This window comes from Lepus europaeus, chromosome 10 (assembly GCF_033115175.1).
Source record: "Lepus europaeus isolate LE1 chromosome 10, mLepTim1.pri, whole genome shotgun sequence".
Classification (NCBI taxonomy): Eukaryota; Metazoa; Chordata; class Mammalia; order Lagomorpha; family Leporidae; genus Lepus; species Lepus europaeus.
Genome location: NC_084836.1, coordinates 43,615,025 through 43,642,170, shown reverse-complemented (window position 1 = coordinate 43,642,170; position 27,146 = coordinate 43,615,025). Strand labels below are relative to the sequence as shown.

General features: G+C 37.9%; 1 protein-coding gene across 1 annotated transcript in view; it reads left to right on the top strand.

Moving 5' to 3' along the window:
* Nucleotides 1-27,146, top strand: part of NAV3 (neuron navigator 3) — a 1,248,892-nt gene that overhangs the window by 121,174 nt on the left and 1,100,572 nt on the right. The window contains exon 8 of the mRNA XM_062203163.1: nucleotides 23,981-24,027. The gene's annotated coding sequence lies outside the window, so the exon portion shown is untranslated. The remainder of the gene's footprint in view (nucleotides 1-23,980; nucleotides 24,028-27,146) is intronic.

The window sequence follows — 27,146 nt, the reverse complement described above, 5'->3', positions numbered from 1 at the left end:
TTTTATGTTTGAAAATGGGTCCCAGCTGCTCTGGTTTACTTAATCCCTCCTAGACAGGCATGTGTGACAGCGTCTCCCCCCAGGGAGACTGCAACTCCAAAGCTTGCTTTCTCCTTTAGGTAGGGGTAGTGCTAAGCCAGACATTGTCATCAAGCTTACTCCCTCAGCTGACTAATTAGATCAATATATGTTTTATATTCTGATGAGTAGAAATAGGACTATAAGGATAGTATTATACATAATATAATATCTAGCTATTATGAAAAATGATATTCAACTAGTGTTTTTGTAGCTTTTTTTCAGGTCCTAGCATACAGTAAGAGTCTAATAATTGACCATGAGTAAGTGAATTTGTGAAGAGATGAAAGTGTTAAATAGTCAATGTAGGGAATTATCTTAGTAAAATAAATCCTTTACCATTTTTTTAAAAGTTGAAAAATAAGCATTTCATTTATACATGTATGTGAAAATCCAACCAAAGAATTAAATATATATGACTTTGTTTTCTATCTTCTTATACTTACATAGCCTTAGTTACACACTACTGCCTAAAATGTTTTGAATTGTTACTTCTTCTCTGCATCTGGTATTATTGTCAGTTTTTTTATTTAAAAATTTCTAAATAAGTAAATCATTGGGTAAAATTTTAATTTGTACAATATATCCATAGCTTCCTTTTAGCATTTTGTTTCTGAATAAAGCTATAATAATAGACTCCATTCTTACATTCTAGATTACACCAATGAGACATGAGCGTAACAATATGTATATATTCAGAGTACCTACTTATATTCTCTTGGACTTTTCTATTCTCATATTTAGGAGAATTCCAGTTCTACTCTTGAAGTTTAGAGAGTACTAAGGCTGGCCTAAACTATTAAAATATATGATTGTGAATGAAATTCATCAAAATATGGTTAAAATAAACATCTTGAAACTATAAATCTACTAAAACAATGACAAGCAGGCATTTTACTCCAGCTAATTCGTCCCGCTCTGTTCATTCAATCTTTATTGGACATTTTATTATTTGTTCTAAGGAGTCCCTAAATGGAAAGAATGTAGAGTAGTGAATCCTTATTTGTGATCATGTTATATTCACAATTTTCATCACATACTAACTGCACTGCTTACACAATGGAGAGCTAAAGCATCCTTCAACATATCTTAGTAAATATACTAATAATCTTGTATAAAGAAACTGAAACTTGATGTGTATACTTTTCTTAGAACAATTACACTTGAAAATTTCCTAGTTCTTCTATTATTTTAAATATATTTCCATGTAGTTGAAAAAAAATGTTCAAGTCCACATAGTCTTAAAACCTAGTCAATCTTTTCTTTAATATTATAAATGAATAAAATATCATTCACCCTATTGCTACTTACTGCTGCTTGTCTGTCTCTAATTGCACACCCTCTTTAAGCACATTATAGAACGAGGATTTTTTTGAAAAAGGATGTATTGTATGTATGCAGTAAAGCCATTAGAATACTAGATGTTCAAAAATAAATATTTGAATACAAATGGAGGGGTGATCTCATTTTTTCATCCTTATTATGGACTAACCATAGCAGTCACTGTGTTTCCATGATTGTCAGGGCAACTAATTTTCATTTCTTCTTTACTATATTTCTTGCCTTGCTTGAATTACTTAAAGGGTGTTTGTCCAATTCGTTTTTCTCAGGAGAGTCAACTTCCTGTTTTCTCTATAGGTACAAATACCAAATCTTGCATTCTTTTTAAAAAAAATCAATATCATCTATTAGGTGTCAATACAAAGCCTTTAAATATAGTACTTTGTAGAAGATAATTTTAGATACGTGATTTCCAGAGTTTAGAAGAGAGTAGTCCAATAGACTCCTGCACAAAAATCTACAACTTTTGCTTAATAAGTTATTGATCATGGGTTCATTTCAGTAAACCTTAGATGAGAGGGGAAAATAATTTGACTTCCTGAAATGCAGCCTCTTTGTGTGTTCTTAAAGTGAAGCAACAGCAGGATGGCTCAAGGGGGGCAAGTGTGTTCTCAGAGTGTCTCAGGGGGTTGAGTGTGGATAATCCTCCTTCATCAAAAGAGAAACTAGGAGTTCATAAATAGTTTACATATTTACTTAAGAGGAACCTGTTATAATCCCCTAGTATGTTGTAGGTGAATAAATTTTAGTTTCAAAAGCATCACCGAACAGGTGAAAATTATTTTAAAGGTTGTTTCCCTTTGAATCATCATTAAGAGGAAGAGATGAGCCACTGGTCCTCTTCTCACAGATTGTGTCATCTTACTTGAAGCTTTATTGTGGTTCTTACACTGTTAGGTCTCCTCTCATATTAATGGAAGACACATTTGGTGATAAACAATAAACATTAAAAAAGGAAACTATAAAACAAAGGTGAGGGGAACTGTAGGTTTTCTTGAACAAAAACCATAATATGACTTTGATAGTTCTATTTTTAATAGGCAGCACATTGAAGCTAAAACTGTAACAGCAAGTATTATGGCTAAATATTAAAGAAAAATGGAAAGATGGGAAGGACAATTGGAAACTCTTCTTATTTAGCATATTATTTTAAAAGATAGGATTTGGGGGCCATACAACTTTGGAACCAGTTCATCTGTCTTTGCCCACTGATTGTATGGAAACAAACAATAACCCAAGAGAGATTAACTCCAATGTGGGTGAAGCTTCTATTGGAGGCTGAGAGTAGAGGGAAGTACCCTCTTAGCTCCAGCTCATTTTTGACAGGCAGGAAAATGAGACCAGTGTTACTAGCATTCAAGTGAAGCCATAAATCCAGATTTTAATATAAAATCTCCAAATTTTTAAATACTGTTAACTACGTAATTAAAAAATTTCCGAACACTAATCCATAAAGTACGTGTCTGTGTATCCTCAGTTTGTAAACTTTAAGTTGAGGCATGTGATTTTGTCTACTAATTTATTATTTAACCAACAGCTATAAAAATAAAAAGTTTCAAAATATATAATTCAATGAACAGTTTTTAAGGACCAGCTGAGTGCCTTGCCCTTGTATTTTATTTGATGCTATGTTGTATATGGAATAAATAATTTCAATATGTCTGCTAAGAGATTTTAATTTAGTTAGGGAGAAGAAGAATCCAGGAAACAACTAGCAACATAAAGAAGCATAGGCTTCATAACTTGGAGATGAATAGTCATCTTACCTAGCATTAGGAAAAGGCCAGAATAATTCATTAAATGCTCAGTGATTTTATGGATGCCATCTTTAGTGGTGTAAAATCTGAAAACCCAGTTTGCTGTACTTTCCACAGTATGTGCATAACCCAGTATGGAGAGCACTTGCAGGTGTATTCTTGCTTATATGTTCTAAACCCACATTTTGACAGAATTAGGCACATATATAGCAAGTGAGACTCAAAGTTACTATTATTATTAGTCTTCTAAATCTTTTTCCTCTTCTATTATTTAGGACAATTTCTTTTTTTTAAAATTTTTGTTCTAATTTTAATAAATTTTTAACAGACTCGATGTGATTTATAGATACAATTCTTTTAAAAAAATTTTATTATGCCATACAAATTTCATGTATTTCATGTATACAGATTCAGATTCAAGAACATAGTGATACTTCCCACCTTATCCTCTTTCCCACCCATGCTCCTATCCTTCTTCCTAGGACAATTTCTTACTCAAATAATGAAAAATTTAACTCAAGTGGAGTTAAATTAAAGGCAGTTTGTTATCTAGCATCCTGATTGGGAATGTCAAGAGAGATCCAAGGTTGTCTGGTTCAGCAGTTTAGTGATGTTGCCAAAATCCCATTTCTTTCTTTTTTCTTTTTAAGATTTATTTATTTATTTAAAAGACAGCATTATAGAGAGGTAGAGAAAAGGAAAAAAAGAGAGAGAGAAAGAGAGACAGAGAGAATCTTCCATCCATTGGTTCACTCCCAAAATGGATTCAAGGGCTGGAGCTGGGCCAATCTGAAGCCAGGAGCCAGGAGATTCTTCTGGGTCTCCCACATGGGTACAGGGGCCCAAGGACTTGGGCCATCTTTTGCTGCTTTCCCAGGCCATAACAGAGAGCTGGATCGAAAGTGGAGGAGTGGGACTCAATCAGTATCCAGATGGCATGCTGGCACTGCAGGCAGAGCCTTAGGAGCCTTAGCTCACTATGCCACAGCGCCAGCCCCAAAGTCTCATTTCTTTTCACTATTTTGTTCTTTTGTCCTCATAGGCTCGGCACTCATTGTGGCCTGCCTCATGTTCACGAGATGTTTGCAGAGGCATTATATTCACACAGTGTTCAGAGTAAGAGAAGGAGAGGAAGAGAGGGACTTTTTTTTTTTTTTTTAAGATTTATTTGAAAGTCAGAGTTACACAGAGAGAGAAGGAAAGGCAGAGAGAGAGAGAGGGAGAGAGAGAGAGAGAGAGAGAGAGAGAGAGAGAGTTCTTCCATCCACTGGTTCACTCCCCAGATGACCACAACAGCTGAAGCTGGGCTGATCCAAAGCCAGGAGCCAGGAGCTTCTTCTGGGTCTCCCACATGGGTGCAGGGGCCCAAGTATTTGGGCCATCTTCTACTGCTTTCCCAGGCCATAGCAGAGAGCTGGATTGGAAGTGAGCAGCTGAGACTTGAATCGGCACCCATATGGAATTCCGGCACTTCAAGCAATGGCTTTACCCCCTAGGCCACAGCGCTGCCCCAGGACTGTCTATATCTCTCTGTTACGAGTAGAGAAACCTCTCACGGCAATCTCTAACACATTTGACCTCATGTTCTCATCCATATGTGGATGGGATCACTTGATCTATTCCTAAAGCAGTTGTCGATGAATGGAATGGATTATCATAACAGTCTTAGACCAGTACTTCTCAACAAAGTTATATTATTGCTTTAGATGTGACAATTAAAATCTTTGTTTTATGAAACTGCCTCATGCATCTCAGGATATTTATCCATCTGGGACCCTGAATTAAAAATACCAGTAATACCTCCCAGTCATGTGGGAAACTCAAACACCCCAGGAACTCGCTGCATGAATGGATTAGACGTTTTCATGGAATGAATTTGAGGAATTAACCAAAAGGTTATGACCTTACTCCACTCATGTTTCCCCATTTTGGCATCAACTGCTTTGTTATTTAAGCAGGAGGGAATTTAAGTAGTATCCTATACTTAAGTTTCTTCCCTACCTACAACACCAGCAGGTTACCAATTCTGCCAAAATATACCTCAGCCAGCTCCATCTTTCTTGATGACTTGGTCATCACCCAATGCCAGCCATCATCATTTCTCAGTGAGGTTGTTACTATTTCCAAACTGTTCTCTTTTCTTGTATTCCTGTTCTTCCTCTCAACATCAGCAAAATAATCTAAAAATATACTGTATACATATAATTATATTAAAATTATTTAGTGAATTGCCATTGAACTTGATTATTTGTTTCTCTTCCGCCACCTTAAACTCAATGAGCACAAAGTTATCTTTTTATGAGAGATTGGATTATTTTCCCAGTTTCTTCCCTTCTCTTGTGTGTAAGAATTATACATCATTATTTTTCACCATGTGGCTTTTTGGCTTTTCCCATTCAGAAAGCAGATTTTAGTTTCCTATTGAATTAATATTGGGTGTGGACTTGGCCATATGTCTTCCTTTAGCCAATAGAAAGTGAGAAGAGGTTAATGTTTCCAGACTAGCCTGTGAGAGACATAATGTACTTCCTCTTGCTCCTTTGCAGTCTTCTGTATGAGGCTCATGCTATGTATTGTAGCTTCAGGTTTCAATATAATAATACTTGGTGCAAAACAGAACCCAACAACCTGGACTCAAGACCAGTTGCCCTCCAGCTGAACCCCCAGGAATCTCAATCTTGTGAGCAAGAAAAATAAATATTTGTTATTTTGTCACTGCTGTTTTGACATTTCTTCCTTGCATAGAATTATTTCAGTAATAATTGATTAATTATAATTAATAATAATTAGAAAGAATTGAATATTTTTTTTTTTTGACAGGCAGAGTGGATAGTGAAAGAGAGAGAGACAGAGAGAAAGGTCTTCCTTTTTGCTGTTGGTTCACCCTCCAATGGCCGCTGCGGCCGGCGCATCACACTGATCCGAAGCTTGGAGCCAGGTGCTTATCCTGGTCTTCCATGCGGGTGCAGGACCCAAGCACTTGGGCCATCCTCTACTGCCTTCCCGGGCCATAGCAGAGAGCTGGCCTGGAAGAGGGGCAACTGGGATAGAATCCGGCGCCCCAACCGGGACTAGAACCTGGTGTGCCGGCGCCGCAAGGCGGAGGATTAGCCTGTTGAGCCATGGTTCCAGCCAGAATTGAATATTCTTATTTGGTGTTTCAAGATAGTGCTCTGTCTTGTAGCAGGCATTAAATAAATATTTATTGAATATATAAAAATACAGATGGTTAGATTAGTTTCATGGTAGTTGAATTTGTACTTCTTTGAGCTATTTCTTCCTATTTGCTCTTGCATTAAGTCATGCCAGGTTTCTCTAAAATTGTTATTATGTTGATAACATTGATTCCTTTGGAAAATGAGATCCTAAGACTCTTTTAGATAAAATTTCCTATTTTAAGATCTATAATCTGGTCTCTATCAAATAACGGAGTTGTTCTATACATAACTCTTCTATTTTGGAGCTGTACCATTTAGCATGCCTTTTTCTTATCCCATACACAAACTGGATGCTCTAGTGCTGGCTTTGGTGCCACTGCCCTTCGGCTTTACAGGTGATGGACTGAAGATCAGCCATACATTCGATACACAAAAATATCATTAAAGATATACAAAGCTCAAAGTATGCATTTACAACTTAGCAGGATGTTCAGCGTGAAGTGATATGAAATTCCAGCTCTGTCCTCACAGACTATACAAGTCTCATGATGACAAGACCAGTACCAATGAACAATGCTAGACAGTTTACTTACAAACAAAGCAATCTGTTTTTCACATGGGTGCAACTTTTTAATTTGTGTATTATTCATCACACCAATGCTGATGACTTTGTTTAACAGAACCCACTGTGTTGATGGCTGTCTTGTAGACAGTATCAGAGGGATTTCTCTATTTAATGTTTACACTGATGGTTGCAGATGGGGTTCCTTGCTTCAGCGAGGCTGCTGGGAATTATATTCAAATGACTCCATCCAGGCATACTTATTTTCTAATTGAAGGATCAAGGGAAACTTAGCCTAGAGGAAAGAAGACTGAGGGGGCATAATTGCTGCTATCAAATAATTTAAAGCCTGTCACATGGAAGAAGGGTTGCAATGAGATAAGGATGCCAAACTGAGTATACATTGTGTGGACTTAGCATTGCCTAGGATGGCCTGAAAGACTCTATGGAGGAGGCAGATAAAAGTATTGGCCACTATATACTTTCAAGAGTATATTCATGCTTTTGTACCCTTTTTGCAGAACACCAGTATTCTAAGTCTGCTCTCGAAGTCCTGGAGTTTCTTACCTTGTGACAGGTAGAGTAGCAACTCTGGAATATACCTCTTTCCCTCTGTTTTGTGTACAGTGCTGTTGCATAGGAGCAGCATATTTTTCAGGACGAGAAAGGTGATGGAGCATCCTGGAAGGTTTCCAGATAACGAGGGTAAAAGCCTGAGTGTATAAGTGGCCTGCAGGAATGGTTTCCCCGGGCTGGACTCAGTTGGGGTCATTACAGCATTGCTTTGCTTGTGGCAGTCCTTCCCGTTTTTGATCGGTTTGACATGTCTCACATCCCTGAATGCATCTCTGGTTGTCTGCTGCCTCTCAGACCCAGAGCACTAGACCTTCTTTAATCTTCCTCCTTGGGTACCGTCCCACAACTACTGATTGACCCACACTCATCAGTGAGACTCACCCCTCTTCTCAAACAATTAATCTGCTTATCTTTCAGACCAATTACAGACGGTAGACACAGCACAAAGACTTACTTACCCACCCCTTATTGTGGAGATCTCACACTTTGCTCATGGTTACAAGGAATTTTTGAACTTTATTAATAATCAGGAAAAACAACGTATAAATCAGTTTTTTTTTTTTTATCTGAAACTCCAGTTTCTACCACATGAAGGATTCAGATGTTTGGCAGAAGAATTTATCACCAGAGAAGATAACTGAGTTATTGATACTTTCTTAAGGGCAGCAGGGAATGGCTGGAAAGTGTTACATGGGAGGGTTAACAAGATGACTTCTGACATTTGTACTTTAGTAAATGCGCTCAGGTTCTGTTCCATGGATTGTTCTGTGACTCATCTCTAGACTCATTCTCCCTAGATTCGGAAGACATAGACTCATACTCCCGAGAGTTGGAATACACCCACTCCCCTATACCACTCCCATACACAGACAAAGCATAAGCAAAGGCCGGCGCCGTGGCTCAGCAGGCTAATCCTCTGCCTTACGGAGCCGGCACACCAGGTTCTAGTCCCGGTCGGGGCGCCGGATCCTGTCCTGGTCGCTCCTCTTCCAGGCCAGCTCTCTGCTATGGCCCGGGAGTGCAGTGGAGGATGGCCCAAGTGCTTGGACCCTGCACCCCATGGGAGACCAGGAGAAGCACCTGACTCCTGCCTTCAGATCGGTGTGGTGCGCCGGCCACAGCGTGCCAGCCACGGCAGCCATTGGAGGGTGAACCAACGGCAAAGGAAGACCTTTCTCTCTGTCTCTCTCTCTCACTGTCCACTCTGCCTGTCAAAAAAAAAAAAAAAAAAAAGCATAAGCAAAAGCAACTAGAGTTAACTTGTCATTATTTCTGTAGGTGTCAACATCTTTGGTGTCAGAAGATTCTACATGAGGAGAAAAGGTGCTGGGGGCTGTGACAGAGCTGAGTGGCAGATCCTCAGAGCATATACCAAGTTGTTGAACTTCACATATTAACATCTTTGGGCATTTATGGAGCTAGCTTTTGCTTTTGCATGCCAGCCATAGTGTTGCCTTTTTTGTGGGCCCTGAATGTGGCTGTTGCTTCTGGGAAGTAATGAGAAACATGATTATGTTTAGTCAATTGAGTCATGGGAAGAGGAAAATGTCATATTCCTTATAGTAGCAAAAGGACCAGTCCATGGAACACGTAGATATTTGCTGGAGATCCCCAGGACCACCTGGGAGGAATTGGAGGATCCTACAGAATGCAGTGGGAGCCAGAAAAATACTGACTTGGAGACAGATTGGTGTGATTTAGGAAATGTGACTGTAGATTTATCCTATTTAGTCTAAGAACAGAGATAGTGAGAGGATGAGAAAGATAACTCTGATGATTAGGACTAGACTGGTAAAAAAAAAAATAGATGCCTTAAAACCAGTGAGTTCTTTCTAGTTTTGTATTTTTGTTTTATTTTAGATTAGTGAAGTGGTGAAAACAACTCATCATATTTCGTTCTTGATATATCAGTGCTCCAGTGTATATTTCTAATTAATTAATAAGTTAATTAAACATAGGCAATATCTGAGCTTGTAGTTACTCCAGAACTCATAAGAGGAAGTCTGACAAAGATTCCTTTTATATCATAGGAATGGTCCAAGGAAAAGATAGGTAACTACTGTCAGTGGTAATAGAGAGAACAAGTTCTTGAATTAAGAAGGACAAAGTAAGCAAAATGATCTCTAAGGTATTTCTTTATTAGCTTCAGATTTTCTAGCTGTCATTTAATTTTTTCGATGAAAGAAATGCTACTTTTCAGCACAATAGAAATACACATTTCTCATGAGCATGTCTGTAATATAATGAATTAGTAATGGCCAATTAGTTTAGAAAAATTTGCTGTGTGAAAGGACCAATATTAATCTATCCCAGAAAGTAAGTGAGTGGACTATACAATCATAGGTTTCTCACAATAGAAAAAATACTTATTTTCCATAAGAATGACATGTCTAATTTTGAAAGCAATTTTCGATTAACTTTTTTGTATGATTTATTGAGTATACTGCTGTCTTCTGAGAGATAAGAAAATACAAACATTTTTCTGATGCATCACTATCTATAACTACCATCTGTAATGTGCACATCAGCTCTCTATTGCTATTTTAAAAGCCACCCGAAAAATGTAGTCATAAAAAACAATAGCCATTTATTCAACATAAGACTGGTAGTTCTGCACATGTAGGGGAAGCTCAGCTCTTCTCAGTTGGGCTGGCTTTTAGGACTGTGAAGATTGCCCAGTTGACTGAGCCTGACTGATCAGAATGGGCTTGATTAGAGTTGGGTGTGGCTGGGATGGCTCCACCCTGCTCCACAAGCTGTCATGGTTCCCAAGGGAGCAGAATCATGCAGTATCTCTTGTAATGAGTTTACTTTTACTTCTTTTTTTTTTTTTAAGATTTTTTTTAGAAACTTATTTGAAAGGCAGAGTTACAGAGAGGCAGAGGTAGAGAGAGAGAAAGAGGTCTGCCATCTGCTGCTTCACTCCCCAAATGGCCGCAATGGATGAAGCTGGGCCTATCCAAAACCAGGAGTATGGAGGTTCTTCTGGGTCTCCCACACCGGTGCAGGGGCCCAAGGACTTGGGCCATCTTCTGCTGCTTTCCCAGGCCATAGCAGAGAGCTGGATCGGAAGTGAAGCAGCCAGGACTCAAAGTGGCACCCAAATGGGATCCCGGCACTGCAGGTGCTGGCTTTACCCACTGTGCCACAGAGCTGGCCCCCTTTCTTCTGATATATTATATTAAACAGAAGAAGCCACAGATCACCCAGATTCCAGGTGTGAAGAAGGGTACTTCTTGAGAGGAGACTCTGTAAATTCAAAGGAGAAAGAAGAATAGATTGTACAGAATAACATAGTATAGTAGATGAAAAAATGGAACATTTTTTGCAATTCACCATAGCATGTTACACTTTTCAGGTGCTCTTGTACATAGTGTCCTTTGTGATCCTCCCAAATGACCCAGTGAATTAAATGGTAGGGCTGTCATCATTCCCTTCTCACACAGGAAAAAACAAAGACTACTAAAATTGAGAGATTTTTCAATGGTTTACACCTTCTGGAAATAGCATTAGTGCAAAGCTATTTCCAGTGCACTTTGCAAAGCACAATAGATGAGGATATGTGACTATGGTCAAAGGGCAGTAAATTAGTGGTTTTCAAGGTTCTGACCCATGCAGATTCAGTGAATCTTATTTAAATAACTTTCAGGAATTGGGGTAATTGAATGGTGAATATTTTTCTAAATACTGTGTAACTTTTAATGTTAACATAAGAGTTAAAGTCCAAATAGAGAAGTTTCTTCAAGTCTATTTAGTGTGGGGATATTGCAGCTGCTTTCAAGACCTTATGACCAAAGCACTTTAACTGCAGTTATTTTTTCTTTACAGTCTCTTCTCTTGAACTCTAAAGAAAATACTTGGAAAAAACCTCTTACTAGGTTGTTCCAAATTGTGTGAAGAAAACACCCACATTTTTATTTCCCAGAGAAACAGCTGAATTTGGTCCATAAAATTCTTCCTCCTTTTTTAAAGATTTATTTATGTATTTGAGAGTTACATACAAGGGAGAGGCAGAGAGAGGTCATTTATCTGCTGGTTCACTCCCCAGATGGCCACAATGGCCAGAGCTGAAGCCAAGAGCCAGGAGTTTCTCCAAATCTCTGAGTACTTTGGCCATCCTCAGACCATCAAAAGACAGCTGGGTCGAAAGAGAAGCAACTGGGACACAAACCAGTACCCATATGGGATGCCCACGCAGCAGGCAGCAGCTTAACTTACTACACCAGAGCACGGACCCCAAAATCCTTATTCTTTGTTGTTAACTTTCAGATTTAAAAAAATTATAGTCTTTGACCAGTCCTTAAGGCCCAAATTCAATGCCACATGATTTTACTAAAATACAAGTTTTAAAGAAACTGAAAATCAAGTTCTTGTTTGTTTGTTCTTGAAGGAGACACAGAATGTCATAAACTGGCTCAACTTTCTGGACACACCAACTGAAGTCCTGCTTTCAGAAATTCCTTTCTTTCTGAACAATTAAATTGAATAATATAATTTATCTGAAATCCCTTAACACACTTTCTGGTAGACATCAGTCTATTAAGTTGAAATGCAAATGTGGCAGGGAAAGTTAATCTTTTAAAACATCTTCAGTTTATACATTTTCTCATTAACCACTATATTTGAAACATAAAAAATATTGGGATAGAGTATTCAATTTTTACAATGCCTTGTTAAGGAGTATATTAACTTAATTTTTAAGAAATTACACCTAGAAAATACTAGGATAAGCTAGGAAATTATAGAGTCTAGCCTGAATTTCTGATTTTCTGGACTCTCATTCTCTTGTTTCTGGATGACAATTTATAATCAATAGAAGGCAGAATCCTCTGGAAACAAAATGTAGATTGGATGTTTGGAGGATTTAAAGGCAGACAAAAGAAAAATATTGAAATGGTTTGTACATTTAGGTATACAAGGATATTTCAAAAAGTTTGTGGGTACAGAACTAAAAGATAAGTTTCTTTTAGTGCAAAGAATTTTTGAAATCCAAGCACAGTTTTTTTTTCATAATAGGTGTTCTTTATGAACTTTTTGAAGAACCCCTATGTTACCATGTATCTAGCTTATTCTACTCTCATAGCCAATTGTTTTCTGATAGTTTTCTCATACTTAATCTTTGCCCCTGCTATAACTCCTCCCATATCCTTCCAGTGTTCGACACCATCTTGAAGTAGATTTTTCTGGTAGGATATCCTGGTGACTGGAATATTTTCTGAATTATTCCATGTCTGAGATTATCTAATTTTTGCCTTTATGCATTAATGACATATTTGCCAGGTAGAAATTATGGCACCATTACCCTTTAATTTATTATAGTAAAGATGCTATTCCCTAGTGTTCTATCATGACTTTTGAAAGAAAACTCTATGCTACTTGGTTTCCTTGCAAGTATAGCAATCTGACCCTTCAATATTTTTGCAGTTAGAAAATTACACTGAAAATAATTCTTTTAATTAAATTTGCTTATGCTATGAAGCACATTTTTGAATTTTCAGACTCAGGCTTTTCTTCTTTTTTTAGCTTGCAATATTATTTTTATTGACACACATTTTCCATACAGTGAAATGCAAAAATACTGATGAGCAATTGAGTTATTTCCAGTTTTTGACTATTTTGAACCAAACTTTTGTGAAAATTCTCTTACAGGTTGTTTTGTGTACCATTTTTATTTTGGAAAAAAAACACTATAAAATGGAGTAGTAGATGTATTCTTAGCATTGTAAGAAACTGCTGAACTATTTTCTGTAACAGTAGTACATTTTCATCGCTGTCTGAAATGTATACTATTTCCAGTTGCTCTACATTATCATAAACATTTGTTATCACTATTTTTATTCTAGCCATCCTATTGTGTACTATTTACCAATTTTATTTTATTTTGTATTTCCCTGATATCTAATCATATTGACCAATACTCTGTTTTTTATTGCTATTTGTGTATAATATTTGCAAGCTGTCCAATGAAGTCTTTTGCTCATGCTTTAATAGATAATTTGTGTTTTTCCTATTGAATTATAGGAGTTTCTTAAATATTCTTGATATCAATTTATATATGTATCAGAAGTGTTCAAAAGTTCATGGGAATGCTTATTATGAAAAACCTATTCATGAATTTTAAAACAAATTTGCACTACAAAAATTTATCTTTTAATTAAGTTTTTCATTAAAATTTGAAGTAATTTCCTTTAAGTATTACCAGTATTTTCTATCATCTGTGGCTTGCCTATTCATTTATTCAATGGAGTCTTTTGACGAGGACTACTTTTAAATTTTTAAAAAATATTTATTTAGGGGCCAATGCTGTGGTGCAATAGGCTAAAGCCCTGGCCTGCAGCCCACATCCCATATGGGTGCCAGTTCGAGACCCAGCTGCTCCACTTCAAATCCAGCTCTCTAATATGGTCTGACAAAGCAGTGGAAGATAGCCCAAGTCCTTGGGCCCCTGCACCTGTGTGAGAGACCTACAAGAAGCTCCTGGCTCCTGGCTTCGGATTAGCTCAGCTCTGGCCATTGCAGTCATTTGGCGAATAAACCAGTGGATGGAAGACCTCTTTCTCTCTGGATCTGCCTCTCTCTGTAACTGTCTTTCAAATAAGTAAAGTAAATATTTAAAAAAATTAAAAATTATTTATTTATTTATATAAAAGGCAGAGTTTTGGGGAGAGGGAGAGAGAAAAAGAGACAGAGAGAGAGAGAGAGAGAGAGAGAGAGATCTTCAGTATGCTGGTACACTCTCCAAATGGCTGCAACAGCTGGGATTGGGCCAGGTCAAAGCCTGGAGCCAGGGGCTTCCTCCAAGTCTTCCATGTGAGTAACAGAGGCCCACATACTTGGACCATCCTCCGCTGATCAAAAAGGAGCTGGATTGGAAGCCTAGCAGGTAGGACTCAAAAAAGTGCCCTTATGAGATGCCAGCATTGCAGGTGGCAATCCAATCTGCCACAACACCAACCCCTAGGTATAATTTTGACAAAACTACTTTCTCAATGTTTTACTTTGTGGTCATTGTTTTATATAACACATTTGCTTTCCTTAAAAATCATCAAAATAGTCTGTTTTTTTTTTTTAATCTTTTAAATTTTAGCTACAAATTTGGACCTGCGATACATCCTGAATTCATTTTTGGATGACCTAACATAATGATCAAGAGTCCTTTTGTTTTCAGTTGAGTATTCAGTTATTTTAGCTCTATTGTTGAATGGGCTTTACTTTCCTCCATTGCTCCATTGCATTGATTTATTGCCTTTGTCAAAAGTCTGTTCAAAGTACTTTATTTTTTGTCTCCAACTCATTTTAAAAAATATTTATTTATTTATTTGAAAGGCAGAGTTACAGACAGAGAGAGGGAGAGACAGAAGATAGAGTCTTCTATCCAGTGGTTCACTCCTCCAAATGGTCGCAACACCTGGGGTTGGGCCAGGCCAAAGCTAGGAGTTTCCTACCAGTTTCCCACATGGGTGCATGGACCCAAGTGGCCAGGCTATCCTCTGCTTCTCTCCCAGGTGAACCACTATGGAGCTGGGTTGAAAGTGGAGTAGCAGTGATTCGAACTGGCACTCATATGGGATTCTGCATTGCAGCTGAAGGACTAACCTGCTGTATCACAGTGCCAGCTCCTGTTGAGTCTTAAAGAAGAATGAAGCCGGCGCTGCGGCTCAATAGGCTAATTCTCTGCCTAGCGGTGCCAGCACACCAGGTTCTAGTCCCGGTCGGGGCGCTGGATTCTGTCCCAGTTGCCCCTCTTCCAGGCCAGCTCTCTGCTATGGCCTGGGAGTGCAGTGGAGGATGGCCCAAGTGCTTGGGCCCTGCACCCCATGGAAGACCAGGAGAAGCACCTGGCTCCTGGCTTCGGATCAGCGCGGTGCGCTGGCCGCGGCAGCCATTGGAGGGTGAACCAGTGGCAAAAGGAAGATCTTTCTCCTGTCTCTCTCTCTCTCACTGTCCACTCTGCCTGAAAAAAAAAAAAAATGAAATTTTGTCATTTGTGACAACGTGGATGAATGTGGAGAACATTATGTTAAGTGAAATAAGGTAGGCACAGAAATATAAATACTTCATGATTTCATATATATGTGGAATCTAAAAAGCCAGACTCATCAAACCGGTGTGTATTCATCTTCTTTTCATTACTTTAACTAAAATACTCCAGAGGAACTTCTTGGGAAAATAAAAATTTATTTCAGCCTGCAGTTTGGATGTTATAGTTCAAGATCTGTTGGCCCAGTAGTCCAGTATCTGGCAGGGCTGGTCATGGTGGGTGTGGAGGAACAATCATATGGTAAGCCAGGAAGCAGAGAGAGAGAATCTTTGGCTGAACTTGTACTCAAATAATCGAACATCTTATGAGAATGACCCAGTGACCCCAAGATCTCCGGCCAGCCCTACCTCCGAGTTGCCACCTTTACTCCATCAACCGTTAACACTGAGACATCAGGGTTTAAACATCTGCATGAGTTTGGGGGAGACAAATCTTAACTCAATCCTTAATGCAGGGAATAGAGTAGTGGTTATGAGGCTAATGGTAATGAGGTTGGGGAGGTGTTGGTTAAACTTTACAAAATTTCACCTAGGAACAAGAAGTTCAGGAAATTTATTGTAAAATATGGCATCTATCATTAGTTTATAAAATATGTTGCATACTTGAAAATTGCTAAGAGAAAAGAGTATAAATATTCTCACCAGAGAAATAGTGATAAGTATGTGAGGTGATAGATATTTTCATTTCCTTGAGCCATTCCACAATATATACATATGTCAAAAACATAAAGTCATACTCCTTAAAAATATACATTTTTAATTTGTTGATTGAAAAAAGCTTTTAAAAAGAATCCTGTAGAATATGTAAGGGTGATTTCTTTCTGGAATTTTCATTCTGTCCGAATGTATTATTTTTCCATTCTTACACCAATACCAACCTGTCTGGAATGCTGTAGTTTATAGGAAGTTTTATAATAAGATAGTATAAATCCTTCAACTTTGCTCTTTCTTCAACATTGTTTTTACTTTTATAAGGTCCTTAGAATATTCACAGAAATATCAGGAATGCCTTTTCAGTTGCCACAAACAGTCAGATCTCTTTTAGGTCAAGCAGGTTTTTCCTCTCTCATTGCAGTGACTATTGATTTTTTTTTTCTCTTTGGAATTCCTCTTAGTTATTGGTTGAAATACTAGAATCTCTCTTTTTCTCTACTATTTTCTTTCATCGTTGGAGTTTTCAGGGCTGTCAAAGCATTCTGGATGCCTTTCCTGAATTTATCTTGGAGTTCAGTGATTTCACTTTGTGTTTTTACAGCCTCCTATGTGGCTTTTATTTGGTAATTATGTTTTCATTTCCAACTAATTCTTAATCTTGGATTTGTCTCTTTTACTGCATTATCAACTCAATTGTCCCTTGAGTGTTGTGTGGATACATCGATTAGACATATTTTAAAGTTTTATTTCTTTTCTAAACTTATTGACTCAAGAGTCTTTTTCAGAAAATATCACAGAGAGCTACCTTCCAAGGAACACATTTTGAGGAATAAAAAATGAATACTTCATTAAAAATGGTTTCTTTCATTCTGGGAGCAAATCAGTATCAGAGACAGTCAGGTTCTTCCTCAAAATAAGGTGTCAGGGTTGGTTCATTTTCTCTTTTTAGTCTAGCACAGTGTGCCTGGCATATGGTAAGTGCTAAAAAAGTACCTGTTGAGTCAATAGAGAAGTACACTTTTTCTAACTGCTTCCTTTCATTTATACCCAACATTTCGTTTATACTTAATTTATACTTAACATTTTATGTGTCGTGATTTTCGGTTTCCTTTTTCTTCCAGAAGGTTGCCTATGCTTGCCAACCTTTGTAGGAGTTGAGTGGGTTCTGTTAGAAATTGGTATGCTTCCTGTTCTCCCCAAATGTTTCCCAGAGGTCCTTTAAGTGGAGACAGAAGGAAGTAGGCAAGGAGCAAAAAACCAGATCAACAAAAACCCCACATCAGATCACCAATGGAGGAGGATCTGGGAGGGGGCCATGCTGCGCGCCATAATGACAGGGAGAGACATCTCCCATCCAAGTACTAACCAGGCCCGAACCTGCTTAGCTTCCGAGATCAGACGAGATCGGGCGCATTCAGGGTGGTATGGCCGTAGACAAGGGAGAGACATCTCTATACTGCGTTATGGACTCATTGTCTCTTAGCTCACATGCCCCCTCTTGTCTTGGTTGTAACTGTGTTAGGAGTGAATGATGCCTTCTAGCATGGTTGTCAGTTTGGAAAAGCGGAAAGAGGAAACCTATCCATATTTCCTGTCCTTGTTTCTGGATACTCCCTACGTTTAATAAGGATTGGATGAAGTTTCTTCTTACTAATTGCTTACTATTTTGATTCCTATAGGACTTTTCCATCCTTGTTTTATTTCTGGTATGGACAGATGAAACTCTCTTCTACTATTCAGCACTAAGGCAGAATATCCTATTTTTGTATTTGTGTCTTCAGTACGAATTTCAAAGTTAAGCTAGCCTAATGTGTTCATGGTTGCCATCTTTACTAGAAGTCACACATACTCTAAATGTCAAGCACATCATGCTATTTAATAACTTGTCCTAGTCCAGAACAATATTTAATAGTTTGAAATAAAGGCTTTATTCTCAACTTCTGTTGGGCCCCCAGCTGTGCTGGAATGACTGTGAGAGAGGCTTTCTCTGCCCCAGATCTAAAAGTTTCATTCTTCTAGTGCTAGGGCCCATGCTTTAAAATCAAGGATTGTCCTGAGTTCATAGCAAATAGACAGATGGATTAGTGACCTCTGCCTCAGAGACACACATTCAACATCACTTGTCTGACATACTGGGGAAGAAAATAACATCCTTTGCTAGATTCCTTTAGTCAAGATTGAATGTCAGTGCATTGGAGTTCTAGCTGTTTTTCTGACTCTTTGTCTCCCAGTACATCTGTGTCAGAGGCAGTTGGAGTAGAGCAACAAAATAAAATGACTGTACCTTTCATAGAAGAAAAATATCCTGTACAGATTCATCACAGAGAACACTAGATTGTCACATTGTAAATATTTCTAACTAGAGAACTTTAGGTTTCTGTGTTTTATAACTATTCTGTATTCCTGAGAGCAGATTTAATTTATTATGTTTCCAACACTAACACTTTTAAACAATTAGAATTTAAGCTTGCAATTTAATCACTCAACAGTTAAAGAAGTTCACATACTGCAGGGAGACCAATATATCTATTTTATTTGGCAAAAGAGTGGTCTTATTCACCATGATTCACTTACCTGCTCTTTCGTGTGGACAGTCTTTGTCAAATTGATGGGTGACAGCTCATACCAAAAAGATATTACTGTTTTACCATAATATTCAGTGGCAGTTTTTGTGCTTTGTGTATACAAAATTTCATGCAGTTAGAATAATGATAAATAATAAATATTTATTGAATCTCCTAGTTTATGTTCAGTGCCTTGTGGGGCTCAATGAAATATATACAAGTGCATAAAATATAATTGTTACAGGAAATTAATAGGAGAAATAATTTGGTCTGTGTAGTCTTATCTGTTCTAACACATTTTTGTAAGTTAATTTCAATTCTATATGGGAAATTTCTTTATCTAGGCTGTTAGAAAAATCCTATAATCTTTGTATTTGATCAGTCTTTTAGAAAATAGGGAGAATTGAACATCTGAGCAAAACAAATATGTATAACTGATGTTATGCATGAGCTAGACATTCTTGTTGACTAGTGAGTTGAGCATGGAACTGGGTAAAATAATCCTACACTTAACTGGATTCTGTTTTAATAGGTAAAGCAGGTAAATAATTACAATGTGATAAGTGGGTGTATTAGATATCAAAATGATGCTTTTCCATGAGCACATTACCTGACTTGGTTCAGATTATCTGAAGTTTTATCATAAGTGGGAATAATTGAGCTATATCTTGAAGGTAGAGAAAGCTTGCTCAGGATTACCACACTTGTCATTCATTCATGGATCTCAACCCATCTGAACACACTGTGAGTTTTCCTGTCTTCAGAGAAACCATCTAATTCCTCACAGGGTCCTTTAAGACCTTCCAGCTGTTGCCCTAGTAGGTTCCTCCACTGCAAAGCCAAACTCACTCATCATCCATTTGCTTTTCGTTTCAAAATGATCTACTTCCAACCACAGCCAACATTTCACAAGATTGGCTCTTGTCAAAACCACCAAGCACTTAATGACTTCAAAAGGCAGGATTTAATTTTCAGTTTGTTGACCTATCTTTAGGTTTTGTCATGCTTTGTCAACTCTTCCTTCTTGTCGTCCTTAACTAAAATTTTCTAGTTTTCCTGTTACCTTTGGATATTTCTCATTTTACTTTAGAGATTTCCCCTTGTCTCTCATCTTTATCTTTTTCTTTCTTTTTTCCTTTTTTTTCTCCCAAGAAACCTTTTATTTAAGGAACACAAACTTCATGCATTTCACAAGTACAACTCTAAGAATATAGTGATTCTTCCCACCATACCTGCCCTCCCACCTACTCCCTCACCTTTCCTCTTCCCTCGCCCAACCCCAGTCCCATTCTCCACTAAGATCCATTTTCAATTAACTTTATACACAGAGGACCAACTCTATACTAAGTAAAGAATTCAACAGTTTGCACACACACACACACACACAAAACAGCAACAAAACTGTTCCTCAACTGTCTAGACAAGTGCTGTTCAAAGTCATTGCATCTTCAAGTCAATTTCACCTTTCCTTTTTTTTTTTTTTAGAAATTCAATTAACTTTACAGAAATATCCAAGAATGATACATCTTTTGTAAGCACTTAGACATAATTATAATACAACTCTTTGTGGACAGAGGTCCTGCATGGGAAATTAGTGCACAGTGACTCTTGTTAATTTAACAATTAACACTCTTATGTATGATGACAGTGATCACCCAAGGCTCTTGACATGAGAGCTGCCTAGGCTATGGAAGCCTTTTGAATCCACTTTAAATGTTTATGACCACATCCTAGAACTCCTTTTGTCTCCCTGGGCAATTACATTCCAGTACAAGGACTTCACATATCATGTGTGTATTTAAGATTGTGTCCTCGACTTCTCTTCTGAGAAGTCCCATAAATGTCCAATACTGACTTAATATCTGTTCTGGGATGGCCTGTAGGATTACACATAAAATTGTTCAAAGCTGAACTCTTCATCTTCCCCCAGACATCTATTCTTCCTCCAGGTTCTTTTTTAAATTTTTGCTTGAATTAATGTGCCATAAACTCAATTTCTCCAAAATATAAGTTTTGAGATTCATTTGCTACATCTCCTTCTCCTTTGCTGCACACAAATCAAACATCAAGTATTGAGGCTTTTACATCTAAAATATATCTTGTATCCACCCTCTACTTCCTAGATCTACAGTTTCTACCCTTAGTTTAATTCTTAATTTTTCTTTCTTTTTTTTTACTGCTCAAACCTCCACAATAGTTTTCTGAGTAGTATCTCTGCATCTACTCTTAACCTACTCCATTCCTTTGTCTTCATGGTGGAAGTGGGATCTTTTAAGAAGGTAATGAGGGGACCAGTCTGTGGTGCAATGGATTAAGCCACCATCTGCAGTGTTGGCATCCCAAAGGGGCTTCAGTTCAAGTCCTGGCTGCTTCACTTCCGATCCTTCCCCCTGCTAATGTGCCTGGGAATGAAGCAGAATAACACTCAAGTGCTTGGGCCCCTGCGCCCATGTGGGAGACCCTGATGCAGCTCCTGGCTCCTGGCCCAAGCCTGGCCCTTGGGGCCATTTAGGGAGTGAACCAGAGGATGAAAGATCTCTCTCTTTCTCATTCTCACTCTCTGTCATTCCCTCTCTCTCTCTGTAATTCTGACTTTCAAATGGATAAGTTAAAAAAGAAGGCGGTGAGCCAGTGCCATGGCTCACTTGGTTAACCCTCTGCCTGTGGCACCAGCATCTCATATGGGCACCGGGTTCTAGTCCCAGTAGGGGCACTGGTTCTGTCCTGGTTGCTCCTCTTCCAGTCCAGCTCTCTGCTGTGGCCTGGGAAGGCAATGGAGGATGGCCCAAGTGCTTGGGCCCCTGCCCCCACATGAGAGACCAGGAGGAAGTACCTGGCTCCTGGCTTCGGATCGGCGTGGCTCCAGCCGTAGCAGCCATTTTGGGGGGTGAACCAACGGAAGGAAGACCTTTTTCTCTGTCTCTCACTTGCTGTCTAACTCTATCTGTCAAAAAAAAAAAAAAAAAAAAAAAAGAAGAAGAAGGCAGCAATGAGATTGTGCAACTTATTTGCATAAAATACTTCACTTGACTCCCCCTGCTTACAAGGTTTGCACATCTGGATTTTATCCTAGACTTTCCTCTTCATATAGTGCCAAAACATACAGGTAAAGGCTAAGCCTTCTGTCCAGATTTTAATATACACTGCCAGAAAATGGTTGGATTGAACTTTTGAGGAACTTCCTATGAAGTTACATTTTGGCAATGCCCAAGGGTGCTTGCCATAGGATTCCACATTTCTATGTCTTTATTATTATTCCCTCTGCCAGGAATCTCCCTCTCCTTTGCTTGGCATCTTCTCTCCAGGAAAGGTTTCTAAAACTTGGATGTAGCAATGTTTCTTACTTTTTTAAAAAAATATATTTTTTCTTTATTCATTTGAAAGGCAGAGAGATATAGAGGGAAATACAGAGAGAAGGAGAGGAAAGAGAGAGAGAGAGGGTTATTATTTATCTACTCTCCTAATGCCAGGGGATTAGGCCAGGCCAAAACCAGAAGACAGAAACTACTTCTGGGTTGCCTACGTGGATAGCAAAAATCTAAGACTTGGGTCATTACCTGTTACCTCCTAGGTGCATAGACAAGGAGCTAGATAAGAAATGGAGGTGAGACTCCATCCCAGGCACTCTGATATGAGATATAGGTATACCAAGGGACAACTTAACTTTATATGCCCAGGCCCATCCTCATTTCTCACTTTTGTGCTGTCGAAGAAATCTGATCATTGTAAGCTCACATTTCCTGAGTATTTGCTCTGCGTCATGGTTCATTCATTTACTGGTTTAAATATATTTTCTCATTTAGTTTTCACAATAACCAGATGTCAATACAATTATTATTCCCGTTTTACAGATGAGGGTATTGAGGCATTGGAAATTTAAATAACATGGAATCAGAACTTGCACTTGGATGTTTTTACTATTTATGTGCGATACATTGTACTTATATATTGAAATGATTTACTTCAGGGTCTATAATCACTACTACACTGAACACATGTAGACTTTTAAAACTGTTTTTAATTCACTGCTATATCCTTATCATATTCCATAATTTACATGTTTGCTGTAATACCTGGCATATAAAAGGTACTCTGTAAGTGGTTGTTGAAACAAAATGAATCAATTGGCTGTGTTGATACTGTGTAGTCAAGATTTCATTCCTCTTTTTGGCTTTGAGTTCAGCGGATATTTAGTGCTAATGGAATTTATAGCCATTGTGGAATGTATGTGGTAGAAGAAACCCCAACATCCAAAGATTACAAGTTTTTGTGAAACTTTATCCATTTGGCTGTGGTTTGCTTAGTCGTGTTCAAAGGTCTATGATTAATCTCTTTGCTCATCTCCTAGGCTGCTTTAGGCTGATGTTACAAGGACTTTAAAGCAATCATCTTTGGCAGCTGAGCTCTTAGCTGGTCATCTTCCAACTATTAAGAGATACTTGTCTTGATAAGTATCAGAACAGAGGGAAGAAGTTATTAGATCTCTTGACATTCTAATACATATGGAAGGAAATTGATATGGTTCAGGAAGATGACTATGATATGTCATATATGTGTGTCTTGCTATTGACAAGTTCAACTGTATTTAAAATTTTCTAGTGTGTTTTGATACACAGAGAAAGTTAGCTGATAATAATTTTAGTGCTTACACTTAGTGATGACTCAGTACCACTTCCTGGACACAATAAAATTACTTTCTTGCAGCAATGTGGAAATGGGGTTTCTGCTTTCTCTTTTGCCACAGAACATGAGCCCCAGATGGAAAAATATTCCAACTTTTTCAGTTCATCCCAAGGCAGGCATAGATTGAGGTGCAGAAAATATTCATTATGAAGCTGTTTGAGTCAAATCAAGGCTCTAGTACACATGGCAATTTATTGCAGTCAATGGAGTTTCGCTCTGATGTGAGTGTGACTGCAATCCCCTAGCCTCAGTGCTGTAATGGTTTCTCTGCATACCAAAATGTTTACCAAAACCATTTGTTTTCCTTTCCTTTTATCTTATGCACATGGGAATGGTCAACTGTAAGCTGAGAAAAGAAAGGAAGATTTTCATAACAGGATCACAATTGACTTTGCTAATTTTAATTTATGAAAGAGATTATGTTTAATTGGAAAAAGAGAGTCTTACTTTTGGAATATTTGTTCAATGTGATAAATAAAAATAACTTCAACTATAATTTGTCAATAGCAAAAGTTAGTATCACAAACCATCACACAGCTGTTTTCTCTTATTTTTCCTTCTATTTAGGTAGCGTGGCATGAACCTCAGAACGAAAACCAGTGTGACAGTATTACGTAAGTACTATTGAGAGGCCTCATGGCATTTTTCAAGCAGCACATAAAACTAATCCCTGACATTTCTATACTCATTATAATATGCTATGTCTCTTTATGCAACACTGGGGCTTCCCTTTCTGCTTTTGTGACCCAAATGGCCAAGCAACACCATTATAGATTTTTCTCACTTCTGTGACTTTTAGAAAGAATGTATTGGACAGGCAGAGAGAGAAAAAGAGAGGGAGATACAGAAAGATAGAGATCCACCGTCTGTTGGTTCAATCCTCAAATCTCCATAACCACCAAGGTTAGTGTAGGCCAAAGCCAGGAGCGAGAAACTCCATCTGTGACTCCCAAGGTGGTGGCTGGGACCCAAATATATGAGTCATCACTGCTGTCTCCCTGGGTGTGTGCACACAACAAGTTGGAATCCAGGGCAGGCCAGAACTTGAATCAAAGTACTGTAATATGGGATGTGGACATCCCCTGGAGTGGCTTAACTGCTAAACCAAACATCTGCACTCCACTTCTGCTACTTCTGAAGAGCTATTATGTTTGGCTGACAAGGTGACTGAATTTCAAAAAGTTTAAAGTTGGCGGCATATAAAACAGTATGTCTTTTCTCATGAGAAAGCTTCCACAGAACCCAAGGTTGAGGATGATTAGTAAGCACTGGTATAATGTAGTTGAAAACATCGTTGGCCACATTGGCTAAAATGCAGATTTGACTCTGCAGGGAAGCCCAAAGTAAGAATGGCTTAAAACTAAACCAAAGTTTACTTATTTTACAAGAAATCCTTCAAGGGTGAGCAAATCAGGGCTAAATGTTATATACCACCTGCCTATCTTCTTTGTTGTTCATTCTCAATGTGTTGCATCCTTCTTGTGGTCTAAAATAGCTGGTTCAGCTTTTGCCATAATATCTGCTTTCCTGCCAGCAGTAATGGGAGAAAAACTGGGGAGAATTCTTCTTTCCATGAGTATCATGACAAACATTGTAACTCTCATCTCCCCTGAAATTCCATAAGCCAGACCTTACTTATATGAACCAACCTAACTGCAAGGAGTCACACTTAGTGTCAATGTACATAACTTTAATTATGCAATGGTTTTGCAACTGAATGAAAAAGGGAAGAAAGGATCTTAGTAGACCACTGATGTTACCATAATCTCTGTTGGTAAAAATTAAGGGAGTAGAGAAATGATGGAGTACAGGAGGTCAGTATGTGATTATTCTTTAACCATAGCAACTTGTAAGTATATATAATACAGAAGCCAATATGGATAAGTAAAGTTAGCAATGTATTTACTAGTGGGGCATCAGATAGAATATTTGATTTATTAAAATGTTGGGGAACCAGGTACAGAACTAGGCTGAAGATTATGTAGATTCAGATTTATCTGAATTATACCACAGAATGGCCTACTTACAAAAATCAACTCAGAATGGATCAAGGATCTAAATCTATGGCCTGATACCATCCAATTGTAGAGGAGAACATTGGGGAAACTCTGCAAGGTATTGGTATGGCAAAAATTTCTAGGAAAGGACCCCAGAAGCATAGGGAATAAAAGCAAAAATAGACAAACGGGATTATATCAAGCTAAGAAGCTTCTGTACTGCAAAGGAAACCCTCAACAAAGTGAAAAGACAATCGACAAAATGGGAGAAAATATTTGCAAACTATGCAACTGATAAAGAATTAATATCCAGAATGTATAAAGAGCTCAGGAAACTTAGCCACAGTAAAACAAACAATCCAGTTAACAAATGAACAAAAGACTTAAATAGGCATTTTTCAAAAGAGGAAATTTAACAGGCACATGAAAAGTTGCTCATTTTTGTTTATTTCAAATAAAAGATATTTGTATTTTTTGTTAAAAAAAAAAGTTGCTCAGGATACTAGCCATCAGGGAAATTCACATCAAAACCACAATGACTTTTCACCTCACCCCAGTTGGAATGGCTGTCATACAGAAATCAACAAACAATAAATGCTGGTGAGGATAATCCACTGTTGGTGGGAATGTCAAATAGTACAACCATTATGCAAGACAGTATGGAGATTTCTCAGAAATCTGAATATAGATCTACCATATGACCTGGCCATCCCACTCCTGGAAATTTACCCAAACAAAATATGAAAGAGTTACCTATACCAGCACATTTGTAGCAGCTCAACTCAAAATAGCTAAGATGTGTAATCAACCTGAATGTCCATAGACTTATGACTGGATAAAGTAAATGTGGTATACACACACACACACACACACACTATGGAATACTACTCAGCCATAAAGAGATCCTATCATGTGCAACAAAATGGATGCAGCTGAAAACCATTATACCTAATGAAATAAGACCGTCCCAAAAAGACAGATATCATGTTTTCTCTGATCTGTGGTAACTAACAAAGTACAAATAATTGTAAATAATGTACAAAAAATTATAATGCATATGAGTGAAATTGACAAATTTGAGATTTGATTATTATTTACAGCCTTGTTTCTACTGTTGAGGAACAGTGTTTTATTATTATTTGTTGAATTCTTTACTTGATGGGATGTTAAGCTACTATAAAATAAACTGAAAGTATGTCACTGTAAAAATTAAGAGAAAGGAAGGAGGAGGGAGGATGAGAGCCTAAGTGGGAGGGAGGGTAGGTGGTAAATATCACTATGCTTCTAAATCCATATATATATATGAAATACATGAGATTTTTTCACTTTCTATAAGTGAAAAAATTTGGAAAAAAAGAACTGTGCCACCATGACATCACCCCAATATTCTTTATCCTGTTGCTTAGACTATCACTAGAAACTAGGTAGTGAATGCTACCAAAGCTGAAAATGAATTACAAACTGTCTTCTTTCTTGAATCCTCAAGTTGCCAGGCTACAAAATCCCAGGTGGGGACACTGGGTTTGTTGAACTAGCATGAGTATGTATCTTGCTTTCAGGGGCTAAAAACACACATATTTGGCCTTCAACGAATGGCGGTGGGAGAGGAACCCTTTCTCCCACCAAATCTGACTCACACAATGGTGGACCCAAAGCTTAGAAAAGGGTTCATTTTCTGAGTGTATTTCTCATTTTGGAAAAAAAATGGTGCAATTCCTTAAGTGGATGGTTTTGAA